The 14,323-nt window shown below is 40.4% G+C and overlaps 1 pseudogene; it reads left to right on the top strand.

Annotated features, from left to right (window-relative positions):
* The first annotated feature begins 1,692 nt into the window (after positions 1 to 1,692).
* Positions 1,693 to 2,241, top strand: LOC128309309 (uncharacterized; annotated as a pseudogene).
* Positions 2,242 to 14,323: the final 12,082 nt, after the last annotated feature.

Genomic DNA, 14,323 nt, shown 5'->3' with positions numbered 1-14,323 from the left:
TTTTTGCATGAAAACTCATTCCTGGTGGAACTTCATAGCAAAGTACAAAGTTCGTTTTGGATGGATCAATTTAGTTGAAATAGACAGTTTTTGCATGAAAACTCATTCCTGGTGGAACTTCATAGCAAAGAACAAAGTTCGTTTTGGATGGATCAATTTAGTTGAAATAGACAGTTTTTGCATGAAAACTCATTCCTGGTGGAACTTCATAGCAAAGTACAAAGTTCGTTTTGGATGGACAAAGTTAGTTGAAATAGACAGTTTTTGCATGAAAACTCATTCCTGGTGGAACTTCATAGCAAAGTACAAAGTTCGTTTTGGATGGATCAATTTAGTTGAAATAGACAGTTTTTGCATGAAAACTCATTCCTTGTGGAACTTCATAGCAAAGTACAAAGTTCGTTTTGGATGGACAAAGTTAGTTGAGATAGACAGTTTTTGCATGAAAACTCATTCCTGGTGGAACTTCATAGCAAAGTACAAAGTTCGAATCGGATGGACGAATTAAGTTGAAATAGACAGTTTTTGCATGAAAACTCATTCCTGGTGGAACTTCATAGCAAAGAACAAAGTTCGTTTTGGATGGACAAAGTTAGTTGAAATAGACAGTTTTTGCATGAAAACTCATTCCTTGTGGAACTTCATAGCAAAGTACAAAGTTCGTTTTGGATGGACAAAGTTAGTTGAGATAGACAATTTTTGCATAAAAACTCATTCCTGGTGGAACTTCATAGCAAAGTACAAAGTTCGTTTTGGATGGACAAAGTTAGTTGAAATAGACAGTTTTTGCATGAAAACTCATTCCTGGTGGAACTTCATAGCAAAGTACAAAGTTCGTTTCGGATGGATCAATTTAGTTGGATGGATCAGTTTAGTTCGTTTTGGATGGACAAAGTTAGTTGAAATAGACAGTTTTTGCATGAAAACTCATTCCTGGTGGAACTTCATAGCAAAGTACAAAGTTCGTTTTGGATGGACAAAGTTAGTTCAGATAGACAGTTGTTGCGTCCAGCAACAAAGGTCGCGTCCAGCAACCGCTTCTCGACAGCCAAGCCGACACAAATAGTTTCTCTTAACACTTTTTATTCTTAGATGAATGTGGTAAATAGGGGGTGGAATGCGTGGTTAAAAAAACTTCTATCCTTTGCCTAAGCTGGTATCGAAAAAGACCCTAGCTGTCCCTGCGCGCTGCTTTTATCGGCATTCTCTCCCGTTTTCCCAGAACGGGAATACGTGAGAAGAGCGCACGATCCTGCTACGCGAGCGCCACCTAGCGTAAACCTACTGAACGGGCTGCTGTTGGTTCAAATGAACCGTTGCTCGCAACACTGGACCCCGGTATTTTGAACTGTCAAAACACCATCTCGTGGTTCGATGTCAACAACAGCTATTTTCACTGCCGGGCGCTCTAAAACCTTTCCGTTTGCCAATTTTACGTGTACTCGCCGTATTTCTCCGTCTTTCGAAGGTACCGTCCGTACCACGCGTCCCTTCGGCCAGCATCCGCGCGGGAGGTTGTCGTCCACAATCAAGACTAGATCGTCTTCCTTCAAGGTTCGCTGCGTCTGGAACCACTTACTTCGTCTGGTAAGAGTCGGTAGATATGAGGCGACCCATCTGCGCCAGAAAACGTTCGCGTAAGCCTGTGATGCTTTCCAGTTGTTTCGTAGGCAAGCTGCTGAATCGTCTAAGATGCTTAGAGGTTTGGTCCCAGCCGACGATCCTAAAATAAAGTGGTTTGGAGTCAATGGTGCTTCTTCTTCATTTTCTACCGGAACCTGTGTAAGCGGTCTCGAGTTTACGATCATTTCGACCTCTATCAACCAGTTTGTAAACACCGCATCAGATGGAGTACGTGTAAAACGCATGTTGTTCAGCGTGTGCTTCACGGTTTGCACTAATCTCTCCCATGCCCCGCCAAAATGTGGGGCAGCCGGCGGGTTGAAGTTCCATTTCGTGTCCGGAAGGTGCATTACTTCAATCAGCTCGTTGGTGTTTATCTTGGCTATGGCTTCCTTCAGTTCTCGATTTGCACCTATGAAGTTGGTACCCTTATCCGAGTAGATCTCCAATGGGGTACCGCGCCGGGCGATGAAGTTTCTTAACGCGATTATGCAGGAGCTGGTTGACAGGCTGGATGCCACTTCGATGTGTATCGCTCGGATGGTTAAGCAGGTGAACAATACACCCCAGCGCTTTTCCTGTCTCCGTCCAACAGCGACGAGGAATGGTCCGAAGTAGTCGATTCCCGTAAATGAGAATGGTCTACAGAATGGAGAAAGACGGGCGGCGGGAAGCCCACTCATCATTGGCACCGTAGGTGTAGCGTTACGGATCTTGCACGTTGCGCAGTTGTTCCGTATCCTATGGCAAGCGCTTCTCAAAGCCGGAACGTCGAATTTTTGTCGTACTTCGTTCATCACGGTTTGATGATTTGCATGTTGGTACCGTCGATGATAATCATCGATAATCAGGTCCGTGAGGTGACCGGTTTTCGGCAGGATGATGGGCCGTTTCATTTCGTCACTGATGTGCTGGCAAGCATCGATGCGTCCGTGTAGCCGTATGACTCCATCTTCATCCAGGTAAGGGCTTCGCCTAAAAAGAGGACTACTTTTCTTAAGATTAATTCTTTTCGTTTTAGTGTCCGCCAGCCCCTCTTGCAGGATCCTATACTCATCTGGGTATTCCTGATACTGGGCTTGTATTAGAACTGTGCGTTCTGCTTGTTGCAACTCCAAGTGCGTTAGAGGTCCCTTGATACGCAACGCTTTTGGTTGGCGTGCGTTATTTATGAAACGCCAAACGTACGCAACTGCCCGTTGCAATCTTCTCCAGCGGGAAAATCGTTCGATGCTGATTACAGGATGCACAACCTGGTGAACTGTGATGGTTTGACGCATTTCTTCATCAGTCGATTGAACCTTCAGTGTCGGCATGTCCCACTCATCCTCGGGTTTCACTAAGAAACTAGGACCGTTAAACCAGTGGGTGAAAGTAGTGTGTGGGTCAAGGTTTGACCATTTTGTGCCCTCATCGGCGACGTTTAAAGTTGTAGGTACCCAATGCCACTCATTTAACGTAGAATTTTCCAAAATCTCTCCTACTCTGTGAGCTACATATATACTGTAGCGTCTATGGTCTGAATTGAGCCAACATAGCACATCTTTTGAATCCGTCCATAGGAATCGGCGATGAATTGGGATTCTATGTGCCTTCTCAATGATTTTAGCCAGACGTATGCCTAAAACGGCTGCTTGAAGTTCTAAACGAGGGATGGATATATACTTCAGAGGAGCTACTCTCGTTTTTCCACCGATTAAGGCTACTTCGCGTTGACCATTTGACTCGATTCTAAAATATGCAACTGCAGCATACCCATCTTTGCCAGCATCGACGAATACATGTAATTGAGTGGTACAACTACTAAGGTCGGTGGTGATACGGTAACATCTTGGCACTGAAAGCTTTTGAAGCTCAGGTAGGCATGCGAGCCATTTCTTCCATTTGCATTCCAAGTTAGTAGGAATTTTCTCATCCCATCCTGTACCGGCGCGCCACACTTCTTGAAGCAACACTTTTAGAAACAGCATGAAGGCTCCGATCAAGCCAAGTGGATCGAAAATTGTCATTAGCACGCTTAAGAGTTGTCGCTTGGTTGGTATTATTTCTCCCTGTAAGACCTCTTGTCCTTTATTCGGCAATTTAAACTGGAAGGTGTCACTATGAGCATCCCACCACATGCCAAGTACTTTTTGCGTTGCAATTGATTGGTCTAGCGTCATATCTTTCATACGGTTTCCGTTACCTCCAACGGCTTGTAAAATTTCATTTTTGTTAGCCATCCAATTGTGTAGTTTAAAACCGCCTTGCGACTGGATGTAAGTTACTTCTTTCGCTAGCTTTATAGCTTCATCTAGTGTTTCTACACTTGTTAACATATCGTCGACGTAATGATCTGCTTTAATGCATTCGACGGCTAGGGGGAATTGTTCTGCATATCTATCAGCGTTTGCATTTTTTACGAATTGCGCGCAGCTGGGCGAACACGCTGCCCCAAAAGTCATTCTCATCATGACATATTCATCGGGTTCCTCTTGCGATGCATCGCTTTTCCACAAAAACCTTTGGCTGTTTTGATCTTCTTCGTTGATCAAGACCTGGTGGTACATTTCTTGTATGTCTGCTGCCATAGCGATTCTAAATTCTCTAAAGCGGCATAATACGGACGTTAATGGTGCTAGAAGATCGGGTCCGGTAAGGAGCATAGAGTTTAGAGATACTCCATTTACTGATGCTGCTGCGTCCCATACAATACGCACTTTGCCTGGTTTGTTTGGATTTACTACCGGGAAAATAGGTAGATACCACTTTCGAGGATGTGCTGTCTTTTTCTCTTGATCTGTGAGTTTTCTGATATAACCTTTCTTCACATGATCGGCTAATATCTGATCCATCTTTATTTTAATGTAAGTCTCCTTTGCCATTCGGCGTTCTAAACAGGTAAGTCGTTTCAAAGCCATCGAGCGATTATTGGGTAATTTGACATCATCGTAACGCCATAACAACGCGGTAACGTATCTTTCATTTACAAGTTTAGTGTTGTTTGTAAGTATTGCTATTGCTCTTTCTTCATTTTTAGAATTGGTACTCACGTGTTGCCTGTTGTACGGATCGTCAAGTGCAAAACCTCCTTTAAGTGCGGCGTCGATCTTCGTATCGATATTTTGGCATTCGCATATTTCAATCGAGTGGGCGGCTACTACCTTTGCGTTATTTGAAACTACCTGTGGAGAAATACTTCCGGAAATTGTCCATCCCAATCGAGTTTTTGTGGCGATGGGTTCATTTGCGGATCCTTCGACAGTCTTTAGTGGTACGGTAATGTGGTAATTATTCATACCTATCAGGAGCTTCGGTGGTGTATCTCGGTACGATGACAAAGGGAGTGATGACAGGTGTTTGTAGGCTGCTCGTAGTTCATTCGGTTTAATCCGCTGTGCCGGCAAACCCAGTCGATGTACTGTCCGTACGGGTATCTCATACACGTGATCGTTGCCCCTGATGCCTGATATTCCAATACTCACATCCATTGACTTATTTTCATACCGATGCTGTCCTCCGGTCCACTTTAGGCAGAGCGGCCGCAAGGTTCCCGACACACCAAGCTCTTCCATCAGCGAATGTTCCATTAACGAAACTGAGGCGCCTTCGTCCAGCAAGGCTACCGTGTGTATCGTTTTATCTCCTGCGTGTAGTACGACTGGTACGTGTCTGAGCAGGACATCACTTTCCGCTGTGGTAGAGTGAGAGAAATTAGTGATTGCTTTACCTGAGCCCGAATTAGAATTATGCAGCGTTGGATGGTGTCGCGCTGTACAATTGTCCTTTGCACAGACGCGGGATTCACGACACGGGTTCCGATGCCTTTTTAGACAATGTTTGCACCACGAGTTTTGTCTTATCAGGTTCCAGCGTTCCGTCACACTCATTTTGTTGTATGCATCACAATCAGCTGGGTTTCTGCATCCTTTGTCACAGGCACATCGTTGGTCTGGTTTCGGTTGTACCACGTGCGTGTTAACGCGCTTACGGCTTTCGGTGCTGGGGGAGGGAGGTGTTACATGAAGCGCTCCTTTTTTTATTATTTTAATCCACTTTCCGAACTCCTGTAACGTGGTCTGCGAAGTAGTTGCGCAGTGTATGCCCCATTGCAGTCGAACGAACGGTGGAAGCCGATCGACTAACTCCTGCAGCAAAGGTCCATCGAAACGATTTTCAACATCACTAGACCTTAGCGTTGCGCATATTTCTTCTACCGAAATAGCAAAGTCGATTAACGTGTCCAGTTTATCGCCCTTTGGAGGCGTTTGGCGTCTTACCTGGTCCAACAGGGTACTCACCACGATCTCTGGCCGACCGTACATCGATTTTAAAGTTTCGAGAACTTCTTTGAGGTTATCCTTTTCCCGAAGGCGGCACTGCACTGCTTTTAGCGCCTTGCCTTTTAACGCTTGTTGAAGGCGTATCGTATTTTCTCCATCGGTGAATCCGCAAAGCCGTGTAGTTTCGTTGTAACACGATTCAAACATAAGCCACTCGTCGGGATTGCCTGAGAATAAAGGCAATTTTCCTTTCACTGCCTGTCGGGTGGCAATTTGGCTCCTGCTAAGACCCTCATCATCGAACATAGAAAAAGGTTGTCGACCACTGGAACCACGTGCTTCGGCGCCATTGCTTTTCTCCATTCGCTGCACGAAGCTCCCTAACACCGATTCGAGCCGTTCTACGATACTAGGCTCCTCTCTCCGTTGATCGCGGCTCGACTCAAGCTCTTCCATCAGCCTATGGAAGCAGCGGCTGATTTCCTCGAGCTTAGCATTAGGTGTTTGTGCATCCGAATGCGCCACATGGTTTGGTGATGACGTAGCGGTTATCGGCATCGCACTTGCGGCAGGCTCCTCACTTCCTCGGGACACTTCTTCGTCGTGCGTTATTGCCGCGGGTTGGGCAAAATACACTGTCGGTGTGGCGATCGTAGACTCGTTGAATCCCTTTCTACCGACCACTGGTGTGCTAGGAGTGCACAAATTGCATATCCATTCACGGCTGTGAACGGATTCGTCCTCGTTCACGCATTCGAGGTGATAATATCGGCAGCACTTATCACATGCGACGGCGTCATCCAAGTTCGCGCCATTGCAAATACTGCAAACTTGATCCATATTCTCTCACTCGCTTAACACTGCACTTCACTAACACTGTCTTTCTCTTGGAGTCCTTCCAACGAAGCCACGTGAAGGTTCGATGTCCTACCGAAGACGTCACGCGTGGTTAGGAAATAGCGTAATTAATTCGCGAAGTGATTTAGAACGTTCAATAAAAGTTTTTTTAAATTGTTGCGTCCAGCAACAAAGGTCGCGTCCAGCAACCGCTTCTCGACAGCCAAGCCGACACAAATAGTTTCTCTTAACACTTTTTATTCTTAGATGAATGTGGTAAATAGGGGGTGGAATGCGTGGTTAAAAAAACTTCTATCCTTTGCCTAAGCTGGTATCGAAAAAGACCCTAGCTGTCCCTGCGCGCTGCTTTTATCGGCATTCTCTCCCGTTTTCCCAGAACGGGAATACGTGAGAAGAGCGCACGATCCTGCTACGCGAGCGCCACCTAGCGTAAACCTACTGAACGGGCTGCTGTTGGTTCAAATGAACCGTTGCTCGCAACAACAGTTTTTGCATAAAAACTCATTCCTGGTGGAACTTCATAGCAAAGTACAAAGTTCGTTTTGGATGGACAAAGTTAGTTGAAATAGACAGTTTTTGCATGAAAACTCATTCCTGGTGGAACTTCATAGCAAAGTACAAAGTTCGTTTTGGATGGATCAATTTAGTTGAAATAGACAGTTTTTGCATGAAAACTCATTCCTGGTGGAACTTCATAGCAAAGTACAAAGTTCGTTTTGGATGGACAAAGTTAGTTGAAATAGACAGTTTTTGCATAAAAACTCATTCCTGGTGGAACTTCATAGCAAAGTACAAAGTTCGTTTTGGATGGACAAAGTTAGTTGAAATAGACAGTTTTTGCATGAAAACTCATTCCTGGTGGAACTTCATAGCAAAGTACAAAGTTCGTTTTGAATGGATCAATTTAGTTGAAATAGACAGTTTTTGCATGAAAACTCATTCCTGGTGGAACTTCATAGCAAAGTACAAAGTTCGTTTTGGATGGACAAAGTTAGTTGAAATAGACAGTTTTTGCATGAAAACTCATTCCTGGTGGAACTTCATAGCAAAGTACAAAGTTCGTTTTGGATGGACAAAGTTAGTTGAAATAGACAGTTTTTGCATGAAAACTCATTCCTTGTGGAACTTCATAGCAAAGTACAAAGTTCGTTTTGGATGGACAAAGTTAGTTGAGATAGACAGTTTTTGCATAAAAACTCATTCCTGGTGGAACTTCATAGCAAAGTACAAAGTTCGTTTTGGATGGACAAAGTTAGTTGAAATAGACAGTTTTTGCATGAAAACTCATTCCTGGTGGAACTTCATAGCAAAGTACAAAGTTCGTTTCGGATGGATCAATTTAGTTGGATGGATCAGTTTAGTTCGTTTTGGATGGACAAAGTTAGTTGAAATAGACAGTTTTTGCATGAAAACTCATTCCTGGTGGAACTTCATAGCAAAGTACAAAGTTCGTTTTGGATGGACAAAGTTAGTTGAGATAGACAGTTTTTGCATAAAAACTCATTCCTGGTGGAACTTCATAGCAAAGTACAAAGTTCGTTTTGGATGGACAAAGTTAGTTGAAATAGACAGTTTTTGCATGAAAACTCATTCCTGGTGGAACTTCATAGCAAAGTACAAAGTTCGTTTTGGATGGATCAATTTAGTTGAAATAGACAGTTTTTGCATGAAAACTCATTCCTGGTGGAACTTCATAGCAAAGTACAAAGTTCGTTTTGGATGGACAAAGTTAGTTGAAATAGACAGTTTTTGCATAAAAACTCATTCCTGGTGGAACTTCATAGCAAAGTACAAAGTTCGTTTTGGATGGACAAAGTTAGTTGAAATAGACAGTTTTTGCATGAAAACTCATTCCTGGTGGAACTTCATAGCAAAGTACAAAGTTCGTTTTGAATGGATCAATTTAGTTGAAATAGACAGTTTTTGCATGAAAACTCATTCCTTGTGGAACTTCATAGCAAAGTACAAAGTTCATTTTGGATGGACAAAGTTAGTTGAGATAGACAGTTTTTGCATAAAAACTCATTCCTGGTGGAACTTCATAGCAAAGAACAAAGTTCGTTTTGGATGGACAAAGTTAGTTGAAATAGACAGTTTTTGCATGAAAACTCATTCCTGGTGGAACTTCATAGCAAAGTACAAAGTTCGTTTTGGATGGACAAAGTTAGTTGAAATAGACAGTTTTTGCATGAAAACTCATTCCTGGTGGAACTTCATAGCAAAGTACAAAGTTCGTTTTGGATGGACAAAGTTAGTTGAAATAGACAGTTTTTGCATGAAAACTCATTCCTGGTGGAACTTCATAGCAAAGTACAAAGTTCGAATCGGATGGACGAATTAAGTTGAAATAGACAGTTTTTGCATGAAAACTCATTCCTGGTGGAACTTCATAGCAAAGTACAAAGTTCGTTTTGGATGGACAAAGTTAGTTGAAATAGACAGTTTTTGCATGAAAACTCATTCCTGGTGGAACTTCATAGCAAAGTACAAAGTTCGTTTTGGATGGACAAAGTTAGTTGAGATAGACAGTTTTTGCATGAAAACTCATTCCTGGTGGAACTTCATAGCAAAGTACAAAGTTCGTTTTGGATGGACAAAGTTAGTTGAAATAGACAGTTTTTGCATGAAAACTCATTCCTGGTGGAACTTCATAGCAAAGTACAAAGTTCGTTTTGGATGGATCAATTTAGTTGAAATAGACAGTTTTTGCATGAAAACTCATTCCTGGTGGAACTTCATAGCAAAGTACAAAGTTCGTTTTGGATGGACAAAGTTAGTTGAGATAGACAGTTTTTGCATGAAAACTCATTCCTAGTGGAACTTCATAGCAAAGTACAAAGTTCGTTTTGGATGGACGAATTAAGTTGAAATAGACAGTTTTTGCATGAAAACTCATTCCTGGTGGAACTTCATAGCAAAGTACAAAGTTCGTTTTGGATGGACAAAGTTAGTTGAAATAGACAGTTTTTGCATGAAAACTCATTCCTGGTGGAACTTCATAGCAAAGTACAAAGTTCGTTTTGGATGGACGAATTAAGTTGAAATAGACAGTTTTTGCATGAAAACTCATTCCTGGTGGAACTTCATAGCAAAGTACAAAGTTCGTTTTGGATGGATCAATTTAGTTGAAATAGACAGTTTTTGCATGAAAACTCATTCCTGGTGGAACTTCATAGCAAAGTACAAAGTTCGTTTTGGATGGACGAATTAAGTTGAAATAGACAGTTTTTGCATGAAAACTCATTCCTGGTGGAACTTCATAGCAAAGTACAAAGTTCGTTTTGGATGGACAAAGTTAGTTGAAATAGACAGTTTTTGCATGAAAACTCATTCCTGGTGGAACTTCATAGCAAAGTACAAAGTTCGTTTTGGATGGACAAAGTTAGTTGAAATAGACAGTTTTTGCATGAAAACTCATTCCTGGTGGAACTTCATAGCAAAGTACAAAGTTCGTTTTGGATGGACAAAGTTAGTTGAAATAGACAGTTTTTGCATGAAAACTCATTCCTGGTGGAACTTCATAGCAAAGTACAAAGTTCGTTTTGGATGGACAAAGTTAGTTGAAATAGACAGTTTTTGCATAAAAACTCATTCCTGGTGGAACTTCATAGCAAAGTACAAAGTTCGTTTTGGATGGACAAAGTTAGTTGAAATAGACAGTTTTTGCATGAAAACTCATTCCTGGTGGAACTTCATAGCAAAGTACAAAGTTCGTTTTGGATGGATCAATTTAGTTGAAATAGACAGTTTTTGCATGAAAACTCATTCCTGGTGGAACTTCATAGCAAAGTACAAAGTTCGTTTTGGATGGATCAATTTAGTTGAAATAGACAGTTTTTGCATGAAAACTCATTCCTGGTGGAACTTCATAGCAAAGTACAAAGTTCGTTTTGGATGGACAAAGTTAGTTGAAAAAGACAGTTTTTGCATGAAAACTCATTCCTGGTGGAACTTCATAGCAAAGTACAAAGTTCGTTTTGGATGGATCAATTAAGTTGAAATAGACAGTTTTTGCATGAAAACTCATTCCTGGTGGAACTTCATAGCAAAGTACAAAGTTCGTTTTGGATGGACAAAGTTAGTTGAAATAGACAGTTTTTGCATGAAAACTCATTCCTGGTGGAACTTCATAGCAAAGTACAAAGTTCGTTTTGGATGGACAAAGTTAGTTGAAATAGACAGTTTTTGCATAAAAACTCATTCCTGGTGGAACTTCATAGCAAAGTACAAAGTTCGTTTTGGATGGATCAATTTAGTTGAAATAGACAGTTTTTGCATGAAAACTCATTCCTGGTGGAACTTCATAGCAAAGTACAAAGTTCGTTTTGGATGGATCAATTTAGTTGAAATAGACAGTTTTTGCATGAAAACTCATTCCTGGTGGAACTTCATAGCAAAGTACAAAGTTCGTTTTGGATGGATCAATTTAGTTGAAATAGACAGTTTTTGCATGAAAACTCATTCCTGGTGGAACTTCATAGCAAAGTACAAAGTTCGTTTTGGATGGATCAATTTAGTTAAAATAGACAGTTTTTGCATGAAAACTCATTCCTGGTGGAACTTCATAGCAAAGTACAAAGTTCGTTTTGGATGGACAAAGTTAGTTGAAAAAGACAGTTTTTGCATGAAAACTCATTCCTGGTGGAACTTCATAGCAAAGTACAAAGTTCGTTTTGGATGGATCAATTTAGTTGAAATAGACAGTTTTTGCATGAAAACTCATTCCTGGTGGAACTTCATAGCAAAGAACAAAGTTCGTTTTGGATGGACAAAGTTAGTTGAAATAGACAGTTTTTGCATGAAAACTCATTCCTGGTGGAACTTCATAGCAAAGTACAAAGTTCGTTTTGGATGGACAAAGTTAGTTGAAATAGACAGTTTTTGCATGAAAACTCATTCCTGGTGGAACTTCATAGCAAAGTACAAAGTTCGTTTTGGATGGACAAAGTTAGTTGAAATAGACAGTTTTTGCATGAAAACTCATTCCTGGTGGAACTTCATAGCAAAGTACAAAGTTCGAATCGGATGGACGAATTAAGTTGAAATAGACAGTTTTTGCATGAAAACTCATTCCTGGTGGAACTTCATAGCAAAGTACAAAGTTCGTTTTGGATGGACAAAGTTAGTTGAAATAGACAGTTTTTGCATGAAAACTCATTCCTGGTGGAACTTCATAGCAAAGTACAAAGTTCGTTTTGGATGGACAAAGTTAGTTGAGATAGACAGTTTTTGCATGAAAACTCATTCCTGGTGGAACTTCATAGCAAAGTACAAAGTTCGTTTTGGATGGACAAAGTTAGTTGAAATAGACAGTTTTTGCATGAAAACTCATTCCTGGTGGAACTTCATAGCAAAGTACAAAGTTCGTTTTGGATGGATCAATTTAGTTGAAATAGACAGTTTTTGCATGAAAACTCATTCCTGGTGGAACTTCATAGCAAAGTACAAAGTTCGTTTTGGATGGACAAAGTTAGTTGAGATAGACAGTTTTTGCATGAAAACTCATTCCTAGTGGAACTTCATAGCAAAGTACAAAGTTCGTTTTGGATGGACGAATTAAGTTGAAATAGACAGTTTTTGCATGAAAACTCATTCCTGGTGGAACTTCATAGCAAAGTACAAAGTTCGTTTTGGATGGACAAAGTTAGTTGAAATAGACAGTTTTTGCATGAAAACTCATTCCTGGTGGAACTTCATAGCAAAGTACAAAGTTCGTTTTGGATGGACGAATTAAGTTGAAATAGACAGTTTTTGCATGAAAACTCATTCCTGGTGGAACTTCATAGCAAAGTACAAAGTTCGTTTTGGATGGATCAATTTAGTTGAAATAGACAGTTTTTGCATGAAAACTCATTCCTGGTGGAACTTCATAGCAAAGTACAAAGTTCGTTTTGGATGGACGAATTAAGTTGAAATAGACAGTTTTTGCATGAAAACTCATTCCTGGTGGAACTTCATAGCAAAGTACAAAGTTCGTTTTGGATGGACAAAGTTAGTTGAAATAGACAGTTTTTGCATGAAAACTCATTCCTGGTGGAACTTCATAGCAAAGTACAAAGTTCGTTTTGGATGGACAAAGTTAGTTGAAATAGACAGTTTTTGCATGAAAACTCATTCCTGGTGGAACTTCATAGCAAAGTACAAAGTTCGTTTTGGATGGACAAAGTTAGTTGAAATAGACAGTTTTTGCATGAAAACTCATTCCTGGTGGAACTTCATAGCAAAGTACAAAGTTCGTTTTGGATGGACAAAGTTAGTTGAAATAGACAGTTTTTGCATAAAAACTCATTCCTGGTGGAACTTCATAGCAAAGTACAAAGTTCGTTTTGGATGGACAAAGTTAGTTGAAATAGACAGTTTTTGCATGAAAACTCATTCCTGGTGGAACTTCATAGCAAAGTACAAAGTTCGTTTTGGATGGATCAATTTAGTTGAAATAGACAGTTTTTGCATGAAAACTCATTCCTGGTGGAACTTCATAGCAAAGTACAAAGTTCGTTTTGGATGGATCAATTTAGTTGAAATAGACAGTTTTTGCATGAAAACTCATTCCTGGTGGAACTTCATAGCAAAGTACAAAGTTCGTTTTGGATGGACAAAGTTAGTTGAAAAAGACAGTTTTTGCATGAAAACTCATTCCTGGTGGAACTTCATAGCAAAGTACAAAGTTCGTTTTGGATGGATCAATTAAGTTGAAATAGACAGTTTTTGCATGAAAACTCATTCCTGGTGGAACTTCATAGCAAAGTACAAAGTTCGTTTTGGATGGACAAAGTTAGTTGAAATAGACAGTTTTTGCATGAAAACTCATTCCTGGTGGAACTTCATAGCAAAGTACAAAGTTCGTTTTGGATGGACAAAGTTAGTTGAAATAGACAGTTTTTGCATAAAAACTCATTCCTGGTGGAACTTCATAGCAAAGTACAAAGTTCGTTTTGGATGGATCAATTTAGTTGAAATAGACAGTTTTTGCATGAAAACTCATTCCTGGTGGAACTTCATAGCAAAGTACAAAGTTCGTTTTGGATGGATCAATTTAGTTGAAATAGACAGTTTTTGCATGAAAACTCATTCCTGGTGGAACTTCATAGCAAAGTACAAAGTTCGTTTTGGATGGATCAATTTAGTTGAAATAGACAGTTTTTGCATGAAAACTCATTCCTGGTGGAACTTCATAGCAAAGTACAAAGTTCGTTTTGGATGGATCAATTTAGTTAAAATAGACAGTTTTTGCATGAAAACTCATTCCTGGTGGAACTTCATAGCAAAGTACAAAGTTCGTTTTGGATGGACAAAGTTAGTTGAAATAGACAGTTTTTGCATGAAAACTCATTCCTGGTGGAACTTCATAGCAAAGTACAAAGTTCGTTTTGGATGGACAAAGTTAGTTGAAATAGACAGTTTTTGCATAAAAACTCATTCCTGGTGGAACTTCATAGCAAAGTACAAAGTTCGTTTTGGATGGATCAATTTAGTTGAAATAGACAGTTTTTGCATGAAAACTCATTCCTGGTGGAACTTCATAGCAAAGTACAAAGTTCGTTTTGGATGGATCAATTTAGTTGAAATAGACAGTTTTT

Source organism: Anopheles moucheti, unplaced genomic scaffold, assembly GCF_943734755.1.
Source record: "Anopheles moucheti unplaced genomic scaffold, idAnoMoucSN_F20_07 putative_Y_123, whole genome shotgun sequence".
In the NCBI taxonomy this organism is placed as follows: Eukaryota; Metazoa; Arthropoda; class Insecta; order Diptera; family Culicidae; genus Anopheles; species Anopheles moucheti.
Note: the sequence above shows the minus strand (reverse complement) of the source record. Positions and strands in the feature narration are given on the sequence as shown.